At 46.2% G+C, this 15,146-nt stretch overlaps 1 long non-coding RNA gene across 1 annotated transcript; it reads right to left on the bottom strand.

Moving 5' to 3' along the window:
• Window positions 1–908: 908 nt before the first annotated feature.
• On the bottom strand, window positions 909–1,254 carry LOC115161859 (uncharacterized). The gene is made up of 2 exons (XR_003869434.1): window positions 1,061–1,254; window positions 909–959 (listed from the first exon to the last, which is right to left on the bottom strand). It is a non-coding gene; the product is annotated as an uncharacterized LOC115161859 (long non-coding RNA).
• Window positions 1,255–15,146: the final 13,892 nt, after the last annotated feature.

Consider the following 15,146-nt stretch of genomic DNA (forward strand, 5'->3'; position numbering starts at 1 on the left):
TCTCCGCCATGGCACAGTCCAAGGGGGGGCGCCAACCCAGACAGGAAGACCACGTCAGTGACTCAACCCACTCAAGTGACGCACCCCTCCCAGGGACGGCATGGAAGAACACCAGTAAGCCAGTGACTCAGCCCCGTAAAAGGGGTAGAGGCAGAGAATCCCAGTGGAAAGAGGGGAAACCAGCCAGGCAGAGACAGCAAGGGCTGTAGGTCCAGACACCCAGAGGCCCTCCCATACCACATTCCCTGGCCCAGACCTCAAAAGGGCCCTTCCATACCACATTCCCTGGTCCAGGCAGCCATACTGTCCCACACACATTTAGAAACATCTGAATCCCAAATGACACCCTATTCCCTATATAGGGCACAAATTTTGACCAGGCCCCATAGAATGCCACGATACAGCATCTTCTAAATGTGTGTTGAGAAACACTCCCTCCTGCTGGAGAACTGAGGAAGTGCACCTAACCATCTAAACTAGACACTTATAACAGTATCATTACCATCTGTTTGATATCAAATGGTTCATAGCAAAGTGTTGTTGAAGTGGTTGAAGACAGGTGCAGGTGTATAGAGCTGTAGTCAGTATTATATGAGAGGATCAGAGAGGGTTTTTGTAGAGGAGAGAGGGTATAGCGAAACACTGTGCTTCACTAGCAGCACAGAAATACACTGCACTGTCTTCAGCTTCTGTCAGTTTGGGAAAATGTAGATACGCCATTTTATTAGCTGCAGCATCTCCACTGACATTAAAACGCCCTTTAAAGGAATCTTCCACCGTTGGACTGGTGAATCTCACATACCCAATGAGTTTCAGAGCAGTGTTTTGGGCTGACTGTTGGTACCACAGTATCATGTCGTATCTTGTATCAGTGTGGCTGCAGGTGAGTTGAACTTTATCTTCAGGTCTTTTTAGTATTGCAGTAGGAGTCTGGTGAACTTTGTCTGTTTGTGACAGCCCTGTGGATGAAAACAGACAATATGAAATATACAGTATTACTCAGCATATTGACAACAATATATTTCAGTAGTAAATCTATCTTTCATGAGGGATTTAGTACCTGTCACCCATAGTGGTAGAGTTGCTACATGTATGAGAAGCTTGATCATGTTGATGGTTCTGGAGAGAAGAGTCACATGGACAAGGAGAAAGGGTTTTCAGATAGTCAGAGATGTGATGTCATCTAGTGGGAGTGTCAAATGTATGTCAGCATCCCAAATGGCACCCTATTCCCTTTCTAGTGCACTACCTTAGACCAGAGCCCATAGGGGTGAGAGGAGAATAAGTCCATAGAGAAGGGGAGCTGAACTGAGCTGCCGGAGGGGAAGGAAATGACATCACTTTGACGTCAGAACTTGTGTTGATATTCAAGCAGATCCCTTGTTCACCTACAGGTCTCCTGTTCAACTTAAAGGTGTATTGTGGAACATACCGGTATCTACATCATTGAAAGTATTTGTCTTGTTTAGTCTTTAGATTTGATCTGTGTTATAAATTCTGATATCATCACACTAGAAATTGGCTGTAATTTTAAGAAATACCTGAACCGTTTCTTCAAGACCACAACATCAACCACATTATTTGGTATAGAGGTTTGATATCGCCTTCCTTCATGTGCTCAGACATCTACAGCGGTGGATAGCAGGTGTGCTGGGTGTTGATGTACACTGCAGTTATGGAGTAAAGGATCAGAAGGGGGTTTTGTAGAAGAGAGAAGGGTATCTACATCACTGTGTTGACTTCAGGTCAGAACAGTAACACACTGCACTGACTTCAGGTCAGAACAGTAATACACTGCACTGACTTCAGGTCAGAACAGTAATACACTGCACTGACTTCAGGACAGAACAGTAATACACTGCACTGACTTCAGGTCAGAACAGTAATGCACGGCACTGACTTCAGGACAGAACAGTAATACACTGCACTTACTTCAGGTCAGAACAGTAATACACTGCACTGAATTCAGGTCAGAACAGTAAGGGAGAGAGAGGCGAGAGAGAGACAGAGAGAGTAGTCATGTGAATCACATCTATCCAGGGAGGAGAAATGGAATTCCACATTGTAACATTGCAAAATGTTAAAACCTGTTGAGGACAGACGTTCCGCTAGCGGATCGCCTCGCCAATATCCAGTGGTAAAGCGTGGCGCGAAATACAAAAACCTAAAAAATGCTAAATGTTCCAAATAATCCATAGTTGTGTCCAAATACTTTTTGTTCGTGCGTTCAGGTCACTATCCAAAGGGTAACGCATGTGCGCATTTTGAGACCAAAAAATTCAAAATGTTCCTTTACCGTACTTAGAAGCAAATCAAAAGCTGTTTAAAATCAATTTTTATGGTATTTTTCTCGTACAATAGCGAAAATATTCCAACCGGACAATAGTGTATTCATTCAAAGTGAGAAAAGAAAAAACAGCATGGTCGCGGGACCGCGCATCTCCAATCCCTTTGTCACTAGGCAGACCGCTGACAAACTGTGCTAGTATACTCTGCCCAGAGACAGGAGACGCCTCAATCCGCTTTCTGAAGGCTTTAGAGAGCCAATGGAAGCCTTAGAAAGTGCTTCGTAACAGCTCAGATACTGTAGTTTCGATAGAGAACCAAATGAAGAACTACAAATTTACAGACAGTGTCACGGCTGTCTTCGTCTTCTGACGATATAGCGAAATCGTCATCTGAAAATGTAGACCAATACGCAGCGGATGTCGTGTTCATTTTTGAATTTAATAAATTGCTCACGTGAACACTATACAAAAAAAAACAATAAACAATGACAGTGCAACAGTTTTGCAGGCTATCCTAACGCAGTGCAAAAACAATCTCCCACAAAAGACACATACAAACACACCCTAATATATGGGACTCTCAATCAAAGGCAAATGGACAACACCTGCCTTCAATTGAGAGCCCCAACCCCAATTAACCACACATAGACATACAACAGCTAGATCAATCATAGACATACAAAACAAGGAACAGTGCCCAAAAACCCCGGAATACACAAATCAAATCCCCTACAACAAACACACCACCCCGAATACCATAAAACAAATACCCTCTGCCACGTCCTGACCAAACTACAATACCAATTAACCCTTATACTGGCCAGGACGTGACAGACAGGCCACTTCCTGCTTGGAATCTTCTCAGGTTTTTTCCTGCCATATGAGTTCTGAAATACTCACAGACACCATTCCTGAGGATGGCTCACCTCTCACAGTTCTGGGTGACTTTAACCTCCCCACGTCTACCTTTGACTCATTCCTCTCTGCCTCCTTCTTTCCACTCCTCTCCTCTTTTGACCTCACCCTCTCACCTTCCCCCCTACTCACAAGGCAGGCAATACGCTTGACCTCATCTTTACTAGTTGCTGTTCTTCCACTAATCTCATTGCAACTCCCCTCCAAGTCTCCGACCACTACCTTGTATCCTTTTCCCTCTCGCTCTCATCCAACACTTCTCACTCTGCCCCTACTCGGATGGTATTGCGCCGTCCCAACCTTCGCTCTCTCTCTCCCGCTACTCTCTCCTCTTCCATCCTATCATCTCTTCCCTCTGCTCAAACCTTCTCCAACCTATCTCCTGATTCTGCCTCCTCAACCCTCCTCTCCTCCCTTTCTGCATCCTTTGATTTTCTCTGAGCCTTATCCTCCAGGCCGGCTCGGTCCTCCCCTCCTGCTCCATGGCTCGACGACTCACTGCGAGCTCACAGAACAGGGCTCCGTGCAGCCAAGCAGAAATGGAGGAAAACTCGCCTCCCTGCGGACCTGGCATCCTTTCACTCCCTCCTCTCTACATTTTCCTCTTCTGTCTCTGCTGCTAAAGCCACTTTCTACCACTCTAAATTCCAAGCATCTGCCTCTAACCCTAGGAAGCTCTTTGCTACCTTCTCCTCCCTCCTGAATCCTCCTCCCCTCCCCCCCTCCTCCCTCTCTGCGGATGACTTCGTCAACCATTTTGAAAAGAAGGTTGATGACATCCGATCCTCGTTTGCTAAGTCAAACGACACCGCTGGTCCTGCTCTCACTGCCCTACCCTGTGCTTTGACCTCTTTCTCCCCTCTCTCTCCAGATGAAATCTCACGTCTTGTGACGGTCGGCCGCCCAACAACCTGCCCACTTGACCCTATCCCCTCCTCTCTTCTCCAGACCATTTCTGGAGACCTTCTCCCCTACCTCACCTCGCTCATCAACTGATCCTTGACCGCTGGCTACGTCCCTTCCGTCTTCAAGAGAGCGAGAGTTGCACCCCTTCTGAAAAAACCTACACTCGATCCCTCCGATGTCAACAACTACAGACCAGTATCCCTTCTTTCTTTTCTCTCCAAAACTCTTGAACGTGCCGTCCTTGGCCAGCTCTCCTGCTATCTCTCTCAGAATGACCTTCTTGATCCTAATCAGTCAGGTTTCAAGACTGGGCATTCAACTGAGACTGCTCTTCTCTGTGTCACGGAGGCTCTCCACACTGCTAAAGCTAACTCTCTCTCCTCTGCTCTCATCCTTCTAGACCTATCTGCTGCCTTTGATACTGTGAACCATCAGATCCTCCTCTCCACCCTCTCCGAGCTGGGCATCTCCGGCGCGGCCCACGCTTGGATTGCGTCCTACCTGACAGGTCGCTCCTACCAGGTGGCGTGGCGAGAATCTGTCTCCGCACCACGTGCTCTCACCACTGGTGTCCCCCAGGGCTCTGTTCTAGGCCCTCTCCTATTCTCACTATACACCAAGTCACTTGGCTCTGTCATATCCTCACATGGTCTCTCCTATCATTGCTATGCAGACGACACACAATTAATCTTCTCCTTTCCCCCTTCTGATAACCAGGTGGCGAATCGCATCTCTGCATGTCTGGCAGACATATCAGTGTGGATGACGGATCACCACCTCAAGCTGAACCTCGGCAAGACGGAGCTGCTCTTCCTCCCGGGGAAGGACTGCCCGTTCCATGATCTCGCCATCACGGTTGACAACTCCCTTGTGTCCTCCTCCCAGAGTGCTAAGAACCTTGGCGTGATCCTGGACAACACCCTGTCGTTCTCCACTAACATCAAGGCGGTGACCCGATCCTGTAGGTTCATGCTCTACAACATTCGCAGAGTACGACCCTGCCTCACACAGGAAGCGGCGCAGGTCCTAATCCAGGCACTTGTCATCTCCCGTCTGGATTACTGCAACTCGCTGTTGGCTGGGCTCCCTGCCTGTGCCATTAAACCCCTACAACTCATCCAGAACGCCGCAGCCCGTCTGGTGTTCAACCTTCCCAAGTTCTCTCACGTCACCCCGCTCCTCCGCTCTCTCCACTGGCTTCCAGTTGAAGCTCGCATCCGCTACAAGACCATGGTGCTTGCCTACGGAGCTGTGAGGGGAACGGCACCTCCGTACCTTCAGGCTCTGATCAGGCCCTACACCCAAACAAGGGCACTGCGTTCATCCACCTCTGGCCTGCTCGCCTCCCTACCTCTGAGGAAGCACAGTTCCCGCTCAGCCCAGTCAAAACTGTTCGCTGCTCTGGCACCCCAATGGTGGAACAAGCTCCCTCACGACGCCAGGACAGCGGAGTCAATCACCACCTTCCGGAGACACCTGAAACCCCACCTCTTTAAGGAATACCTGGGATAGGATAAAGTAATCCTTCTAACCCCCCCCCCCTTAAAAGATTTAGACGCACTATTGTAAAGTGGTTGTTCCACTGGATATCATAAGGTGAATGCACCAATTTGTAAGTCGCTCTGGATAAGAGCGTCTGCTAAATGACTTAAATGTAAAATGTAAATGTAAAACAGTTTTAGAGACTTTGAGTGTTTTCTATCCAAATCTACTAATAATATGCATATTCTCGTTTATGGGCAAGAGTAGTAACCAGTTTAAATCGGGTATGTTTTTTTCATCCGGTTGTGAACATACTGCCCCCTATCCACAACAGGTTTTAATGAGTGATGACTCTAAACTGTAAATACTGGTATACTGTACTAGGACAGATATCACCTTGCTAATGCCATCATCCATCTGTGTTTATTCATTGGCAGTGAGTCAAAGTCAAACCTCAGATGCAGGTGTTCTGAGCAGTGGTCTAATATTACCATCAGACAGGGTTTTAGTAGAGAACAGGAGGAACTCTACATCACTGTGTTGGCTGGCTGCACAGTAATAAACTGCACTATGTTCAGGTCCTCTCAGACTCACTAGATGAAGATAAGCCTCTTTCCCACCGTCTCCACTCACATTGAAGTGCTTTTCAAACAATTTCTCCATGGTTATTGACTTGGTATATGCATAACCAATGAGTTTCATAGCAGTGTCTCCTGCTGACTGTTTGTACCATAGTATCATGTAGTAGTTAGGGATAGTATGGCTGCAGGTGAGTTGAACGTTTCCTCCAGGTCCTTCTGTTAGTGCCACAGGCCTCTGATGAACCATGCTACTAAACAACTGCCCTGTGGACAGAGAGAGGAGAGAGGAGAGAGGAGAGAGGAGAGAGAGGAGAGAGAGGAGAGAGAGGAGAGAGAGGAGAGAGAGGAGAGAGGAGAGAGGAGTGGAGAGAGGAGAGAGGGAGAGAGAGAAGAGAGAGAGGGGAGAGAGAGATATGAGAGAGGGAGAGGAGAGAGAGAAGAGAGAGAGGGGAGAGGGAGAGAGAGAAGAGAGAGAGGGGAGAGAGAGATAGGAGAGAGAGAGAGGAGAGAGGAGACAGAGAGGAGAGAGGGAGAGAGAGAAGAGAGAGAGGGGAGAGGGAGAGAGAGGGGAGAGGGAGAGGGAGAGAGAGGAGAGAGGAGAGAGAGAGAGAGAGGAGAGAGAGGGGAGAGGGAGAGGGAGAGAGAGGAGAGAGGAGAGAGAGGAGATAAGGTGAGAAAGAGAGAGAGAAAGAGAGAGAAGGTGAGAAAAAGAGAGAAGGAGTGAAAGGATATTTTATTCAGTTTGATGACATTCGTAGTATCGTTAGGCTTCTCATCGTTAGTGATTTATTACCTGTCACCCAGAGTGGTAGAGCTGCCAGGTGAATGAGAACTATGAACATGACGATGAAGAAAAAGATTATGATGATGATGATGAAGATGAAGATGATGAATATGCTGAGGAAGACGATGACGATGAGGATGTGATATGAGTGTCTCCTGGATGAAGCTCTGAGGTGAAAGGAGATTGGCTGTAGTAGTATCATGTTTCCTTCAGGGTGGTGGATAGTGACAGTGTTAGAGGGAGTGTCAGGAAGCCTGTACTGTAAAGCTTGCTCATAGGACCTCACTGTGAACATGACTGATTACATGATGAAGACAAAGAAACCATCAGATATTAGAAGAACTAGAGTTAGAGGTCCCCCTACAGTATGTGATGAGACCATCTCTTTACATATTATATTACATCCTGTTGAAATACTGGGTTTTTTGTGCAGCTGTACTTGTTGTCTGTATCACTGTGTTGACTCACAGCACAGAAGTACATGCCGCTGTCTCCTGCCTCCAACTTCTTCACTGTGAAAGATCCACTCTCAGCTACAGCCTTAACAATTGGATATTTGTCTTCACTGAAGTCTCCATAGTCTGGTCTGCTATAACTACTTGTGTAAACTACCTGCTTCATTCCCTCTCCTGGAAGCTGTCTGTACCAGTACATCTGGTTGTAGCCAGATCCCTTAGTATGACTGCAGTTCATCAGAGCATCCCTGTCTTTCAGTTCCCAGAGTATGGTGGGTATCTGAGTGACTTCACTCCCCTCAACAAGACCTGTAAGGATACAGTGAGAATGAAATCAATAGAGTTAGGTACAGTTAGACCTGAATACATCAAGACTCAGGTGAAGTGAGCATGTGCTTGGATACATCAATATCTATAACTAGAGAAGACCATCATTGTAAATAAGAATTTTGTTCTTAACTTTCCTGGTTAAATAAATGAAACATTATGAAACTGTACCTGCAGCACAGAGCAGTGAGACAGTAACAGTGAAGAGAAATGTGAACATGTTTGATCACGTTATATGTGAGAGTGCTGGAAAGAGTCTGGTATCAATGTATATAAAACAAGAGGAGTGTCACATAGATGAATAGATGCCAATCAGTAGACCACGGCAGGTTCCACCATATTCAACATGTCAGTGAAGTGGGAGGGACTGATGATCTGAATACATCATGCTAATTAGTGGTTCAGACTGTAGAGACATTCACATTATTAAAGTTAGAGGTCCCCCTACAGTCCATGATGAGACCATCAGCTCTTTACATATTATATTCTATCCTATAGAGCTCGCCAGCTTGTAGTCCTAAAACACGGAAATGAGTCAGCATTTTCTACCTCTGGTTCGTTGACCATTGCTATGGGAGAAATGAAGGGGGAAAATAATGGGGTTTTGGGATCAAAGGTCTGAAGTTAAAACAGGCTTTGGAGATCTTATACGTTTACAAACTCCCAGAAATTTCATTTATTTAAAAAAAAATGTTTTTTTTACCTTTATTTAACTAGTCAGTTAATCAGCTAAGAACAAATTCTTATTTTCAATGACGGCCTAATGATAGATCATTAGCTCATGCACAAACTTTCACACATCTAGATGACCGGACGGTATGGAGCCAGAGACAGCAGTGGGTTCAAACTGTACATTTACATTTTTTTACATTTTAGTCATTTAGCAGACGCTCTTATCCAGAGCGACTTACAGTAGTGAATGCATACATTTCATACATTTTTTTTCTTCTCTGTACTGGTCCCCCGGGTCCCCCGTGGTCCCCCGTGGTCCCCTGTATAACCCAGTTCCTACATTTGAATATAAAACTGGATTCTTTTCAATTAAAACTATGCTACATTTTAGCTCTGGTACCCTCAGGATGAAAAATCAGAGCAAGATTACCGAATGTAAGTTTATTTTTTACCTTAAGAGGGGAATGTATCAAACCAGTTGCCATTAAAAAAGTGTTTTGTTGTTGTGGACTCTCCTTTAAACAATGGCATGGTATATTTTCACTGTAATAGCTACTTTTAATTGGACACTGCAGTTAGATTAACAGTAATTTAAGCTTTCTGCCAATATAAGACATGTCCATGTCCCGGAACGATGGCTGTTGTATACAACGTCATTCTAGTCACATTAGCAACAACCTTCCCTGTTTAGGGACACCAATCCCATAGAGGATAATGTCAGTCAGTTAACATGACCTTTATGAATTATGAAGCCTTCATGTGCTCAAAATAAGCATGTTGCTAACGAGTCACTAACTGTCAGAGAAATGGAACTACCAGATTATTCACACTATTTTCACGTCAATACGCTGACCACGCAAACTAGTCTTCTACAGTCTTCCAAAAAGCTAGTTAGCTTAGTTAGCTTTCTTTGAAAGAAAACGCTAAGATGGTACTGTAAACTGTTTTGATCCAAGTTGCAACCATAAATCTCCAGAGGGAAGGTGCTCGTTTTATCAGTTTCTGATCAATAAAACTGGGTTTTATTGTATTATATCAACACTGGGGGTTTAGTGCAGCTGTACTTGTTATATTATATCAACACTGGGGGTTTAGTGGAGCTGTACTTGTGTCACGTCCTGACCAGTAGAGGGGGTAGTTGGGTCAGGACGTGGCAAAGGGGAGTTTGTGTTTTTTATTGCTTCATTGATTTTGGCCGTGTGACTTCCAATCAAGCACAGCTGTAGAGGGTTGTGGTTAATTGGGAGTCACACATAAGGTGCCTACTTTGCCTTGTGGGGTTGTGGGTGGTTGTTTTTTTACACTGCTTGTATAGCCTGTAGAACTGTCACTGTTGTCACCCTTTTTTGTTGTTAAGTGGATGCTCTACTCCTTTTTTGGCAGTAAATGACCATGAGTATTCACATACCTGCTGCGCCTTGGTTCATTTCAGAAGACAGCCGTTACAGAACCACCCACCAAACCAGGACCAAGCAGCAGAAGAGGACGAAGCCACAGGAGAGAAAAAAGGAGGAATGGACCTGGCAAGACGAGAGACAATTCTGGGAGGACAAGTTAAGGGAGCTAAGGGAACCCGAGAGGCAGCCCCAAGATTTTTTTGGGGGGGGCACACGGGTAGTTTGGCCAGGCCAGGGAAGAGCCGTAAGCCAGCTACCCGTGACTACAGGGAGGTGCGTATGAGGTGGAGGGCGCCATGTTACGCTGTGGTACGCACCATCTCGCCTATACGGACGCACAGCCCAGTTCGCCCAGTACCAGCGCCCCGCAGGTGCCAGGGCAAGGGGAGCATCGAGCCGGAAGGGGTGATGCCAACCCTGCACTCAAGACCGCCAGTGCGCCCTTTCGGTCCGGTGTTTCCCGCTAGACGCACTAGCATGGAGGTGCGTGTCTCCAGGCTGGCAAGTCCAATACCAGCCCCACGCATCAGGAGTCTAGTGCGTCAGCCCAGCCTCGCCAGTCAACAGTCACCAGAGCTGCCCGCCAGTCAACCATCACCAGAGCTGCCCGCCAGTCAACCATCACCAGAGCTGCCCGCCAGTCAACCATCACCAGAGCTGCCCGCCAGTCAACAGTCGTCAGAGCTGCCCGCCAGTCAACAGTCGTTAGAGCTGTCCGCCAGTCAACAGTCGTCCGAGCTGTCCGCCAGTCAACAGTCGCCAGAGAGGTCAGACTGCGCTGAACTGCCGGAGTGGCCAGACTGCGCTGAACTGCCGGAGTGGCCAGACTGCGCTGAACTGCCGGAGTGGCCAGACTGCGCTGAACTGCCGGAGTGGCCAGACTGCGCTGAACTGCCGGAGTGGCCAGACTGCGCTGAACTGCCGGAGTGGCCAGACTGCGCTGAACTGCCGGAGTGGCCAGACTGCGCTGAACTGCCGGAGTGGCCAGACTGCGCTGAACTGCCGGAGTGGCCAGACTGCCCTGAACTGCCGGAGTGGCCAGACTGCCCTGAACTGCCGGAGTGGCCAGACTGCCCTGAACTGAACTGCCGGAGTGGCCAGACTGCCCTGAACTGCCGGAGTGGCCAGACTGCCCTGAACTGCCGGAGTGGCCAGACTGCCCTGAACTGCCGGAGTGGCCAGACTGCCCTGAACTGCCGGAGTGGCCAGACTGCCCTGTTCTGCCGGAGTGGCCAGACTGCCCTGTTCTGCCAGAGTGGCCAGACTGCCCTGTTCTGCCCGAGTGGCCCTCCTGCCCTCCGGCCCAGCCCGAGTGGCCCTCCTGCCCTCCGGCCCAGCCCGAGTGGCCCTCCTGCCCTCCGGCCCAGCCCGAGTGGCCCGCATGTCTTCCGGCCCAGCCAGAGTGGCCCGCATGTCTTCCGGCCCAGCCAGAGTGGTCCGTCTGCCAGGGTCAGCCCGAGTGGCCCGTCTGCCCGGCGCAGCTATCGGCGCCAACAAAGTGGGCGACACCGAAGGTGGAGCGAGGTCCACGTCCTGCACCTGAGCCACCTCCAGGATAGGTGGGTTGGGGAGGGAGGGTGTAGCACAGTGCTGTCGGTGACGGCAGCCACCCTCCCTTCCCTCCCTTATTGTTTAGGTGTTACATTTTGTTGGGGATTTTCTTGTTTTCCTTTTTTTTAGGTGCATCCCGGCGTCTGCACCTTGATGGGGGGGTACTGTCACATCCTGACCAGTAGAGGGGGTAGTTGGGTCAGGACGTGGCAAAGGGGAGTGTGTGTTTTTTATTGCTTCATTGATTTTGGCCGTGTGACTTCCAATCAAGCACAGCTGTAGAGGGTTGTGGTTGATTGGGAGTCACACATAAGGTGCCTACTTTGCCTTGTGGGGTTGTGGGTGGTTGTTTTTTACACTGCTTGTATAGCCTGTAGAACTGTCACTGTTGTCACCTTTTTTGTTGTTAAGTGGATGCTCTACTCCTTTTTTGGCAATAAATGACCATGAGTATTCACATACCTGCTGCGCCTTGGTTCATTTCAGAAGACAGCCGTTACAACTTGTTATATTATATCAACACTGGGGGTTTAGTACAGCGGTACTTGTTATATTATATCAACACTGGGGGTTTAGTGCAGCTGTACTTGTTATATTGTATCAACACTGGGGGTTTAGGACAGCTGTACTTGTTATATTGTATCAACACTGGGGGTTTAGTGCAGCTGTACTTGTTATATTGTATCAACACTGGGGGTTTAGTGCAGCTGTACTTGTTATATTATATCAACACTGGGGGTTTAGTGCAGCTGTACTTGTTATATTGTATCAACACTGGGGGTTTAGTGCAGCTGTACTTGTTATATTGTATCAACACTGGGGGTTTAGTACAGCTGTACTTGTTATATTATATCAACACTGGGGGTTTAGTACAGCTGTACTTGTTATATTGTATCAACACTGGGGGTTTAGTGCAGCTGTACTTGTTATATTATATCAACACTGGGGGTTTAGTGCAGCTGTACTTGTTATATTATATCAACACTGGGGGTTTAGTGCAGCTGTACTTGTTATATTGTATCAACACTGGGGGTTTAGTACAGCTGTACTTGTTATATTATATCAACACTGGGGGTTTAGTACAGCTGTACTTGTTATATTGTATCAACACTGGGGGTTTAGTGCAGCTGTACTTGTTATATTATATCAACACTGGGGGTTTAGTAGAGCTGTACTTGTTATATTATATCAACACTGGAGGGTTCAGTGCAACTCGTAGAAACATAGGAGTTGTCCTAGAGTATGTACCACGGATTAGTAGCACCATAGAGTTGACCAACATTATGTACCATGGATTAGTGTGGACTATGATACATTTACTATATTATGTATTGGATAACAGAACATGTTTACTTTTGCTTTACCGTGTAATTTACCAATAAAATGATGTGACGGTTAAGTGGTATTCATATCCCGAAAGAAAGAAATTATCTCATTAGAATACATTTCAATAGAAAGTTAGCAAAAATAGATGAGATCTTGCTACCATGGAAAGGAAAATATCTGTATATTTGTGGAAAAATCACACTGATTAACTCTGTACTCATATCCCAGTTTACCTATTTTATCATGGCCCTGCCTCCACCCAACGACTTGTTTTTTAAATTATATGAGCAAAAAATATTACATTTTATTTGGAACAAATAAGAAAACATTACATTTATATAATGACTATGAATTCAGAGGGCAGAAAATATTCAATTTTGAAGCATTAGACCTCTCACTGTCACGCCCTGATCTGTTTCACCTGTCTTTGGAGCTTGTCTCCACCCCCCTCCATGTGTCGCCCATCTTCCCCATTATCCCCTGTGTATTTATATCTGTGTTCTCTGTTTGTCTGTTGCCAGTTCGTTTTGTTCGTAGAACTTACCAGCATGCGTTTCCCTGCTCCCGCCTGTTCCTTGTGCCTGTTTTCTAGTTTCCCGGTTCTGATCGTTTCGCCTGCCCTGAACCTGAGCCTGCCTTTCGTCCTGTACCTTTGCCCCACTACTCTGGATTACCGACCTCTGCCTGACCTGACCCTGAGCCCGCCTGCTGATCCGGTGCCTTACACCATCTCTGGATTATTGGGGGGGGGGGGGATACTGTCACGTCCTGACCAGTAAAAGGGGTTATTTGTTATTGTAGTTTGGTCAAGGTGTGGCAGGGGGTGTTTTTCTGTGTGTTTTGGGGTTACATTCTATGTCCTTTTTTCTATGTTTGGTATTTCTTTGTTTTGGCCTGGTATGGCTCTCAATCAGGGACAGCTGTACATCGTTGTCGCTGATTGGGAGCCATACTTAGGTAGCCTGTTTTCCTTTGGGTTTTGTGTGTGGTTCATTTCTGTTTAGTTATCTTACCTGACAGAACTGTTTGGCTGTCTTTTATTTATTTGTAAAGTGTTCTAATTTTCCATTAAATTACAAAGATGAGCACTACCCACGCTGCGCCTTGGTCTACTCCATTGAACAGCCATTACACACCCCATGTTCAAGAATGGCCTTTTTCCCTTTATTCAGATTATAATTATTATAATAATCTCACTTTCAGTTATTTGAAAATGAAATCATCTCCAAAATATCGCTATTTTTAAAACAAGCCATAGCAAGTTGGTTCCAAGTTCAGTTTAATTCACCAGAAAATACAGAACAAATATTACAAACATGGTTAAACTCAAAAATACTAATTGATAAAAATGTGGATAAAAAAACTACGTAAATGATATCATAAATAGGACTGGTGGAGTTGTCACACAAGTAGGTAACACAAAAATATATTGAAATGTCTGCTCTACCCAAAATTACAACCAACTAAATGCAGCATTACCGCAAAAATGGAAGAGGCAAGTGGAAGTGGGAAAAAGTAAGGAACTTGTCTGTCGGCCCTGCATTAAAGACCATAATTGGTTAAAGATAATTGTGATAAATAAAGTATACCAGTTTCATTTAAGGAACAAAAAATGTAGTTGTGCCACACAGATTGCAAAATAGTTGGAAAGACATTTTCGATGTACCGATTCCACACGGTTTATGAACTGATACACAAATCGCAGGATTAAAAACTTAGTTTCTCAATTATAATTTTACAAAATTCTTGCAACCAAAAGAATGTTATATATATATATATATATATATGGGATATTTGTATTTGTATTATTAGGGATCCCCATTAGTTCCTGCCAAGGCAGCAGCTACTCTTCCTGGGGTTTATTATGGATCCCATTAGTTCCTGCCAAGGCAGCAGCTACTCTTCCTGGGGGTTTATTATGGATCCCCATTAGTTCCTACCAAGGCAGCAGCTACTCTTCCTGGGGTTTATTATGGATCCCATTAGTTCCTGTCAAGGCAGCAGCTACTCTTCCTGGGGGTTTATTATGAATCCCCATTAGTTCCTGCCAAGGAAGCAGCTACTCTTCCTGGGGTTTATTATGGATCCCCATTAGTTCCTGTCAAGACAGCAGCTACTCTTCCTGGGGTTTATTATGGATCCCCATTAGTTCCTGCCAAGGCAGCAGCTACTCTTCCTGGGGTTTATTATGGATCCCCATTAGTTGCTGTCAAGGCAGCAACTACTCTTCCTGGGGTTTATTATGGATCCTCATTAGTTCCTGTCAAGACAGCAGCTACTCTTCCTGTGGTTTATTATGGATCCCCATTAGTTCCTGTCAAGGCAGCAGCTACTCTTCCCGGAGTTTATTATGGATCCTCATTAGTTCCTGCCAAGGCAGCAGCTACTCTTCCTGTGGTTTATTATGGATCCCCATTAGTTCCTGCCAAGGCAGCAGCTACTCTTCCTGGGGTTTAAACACA

Source organism: Salmo trutta, chromosome 25, assembly GCF_901001165.1.
Source record: "Salmo trutta chromosome 25, fSalTru1.1, whole genome shotgun sequence".
NCBI classification, from domain to species: Eukaryota; Metazoa; Chordata; class Actinopteri; order Salmoniformes; family Salmonidae; genus Salmo; species Salmo trutta.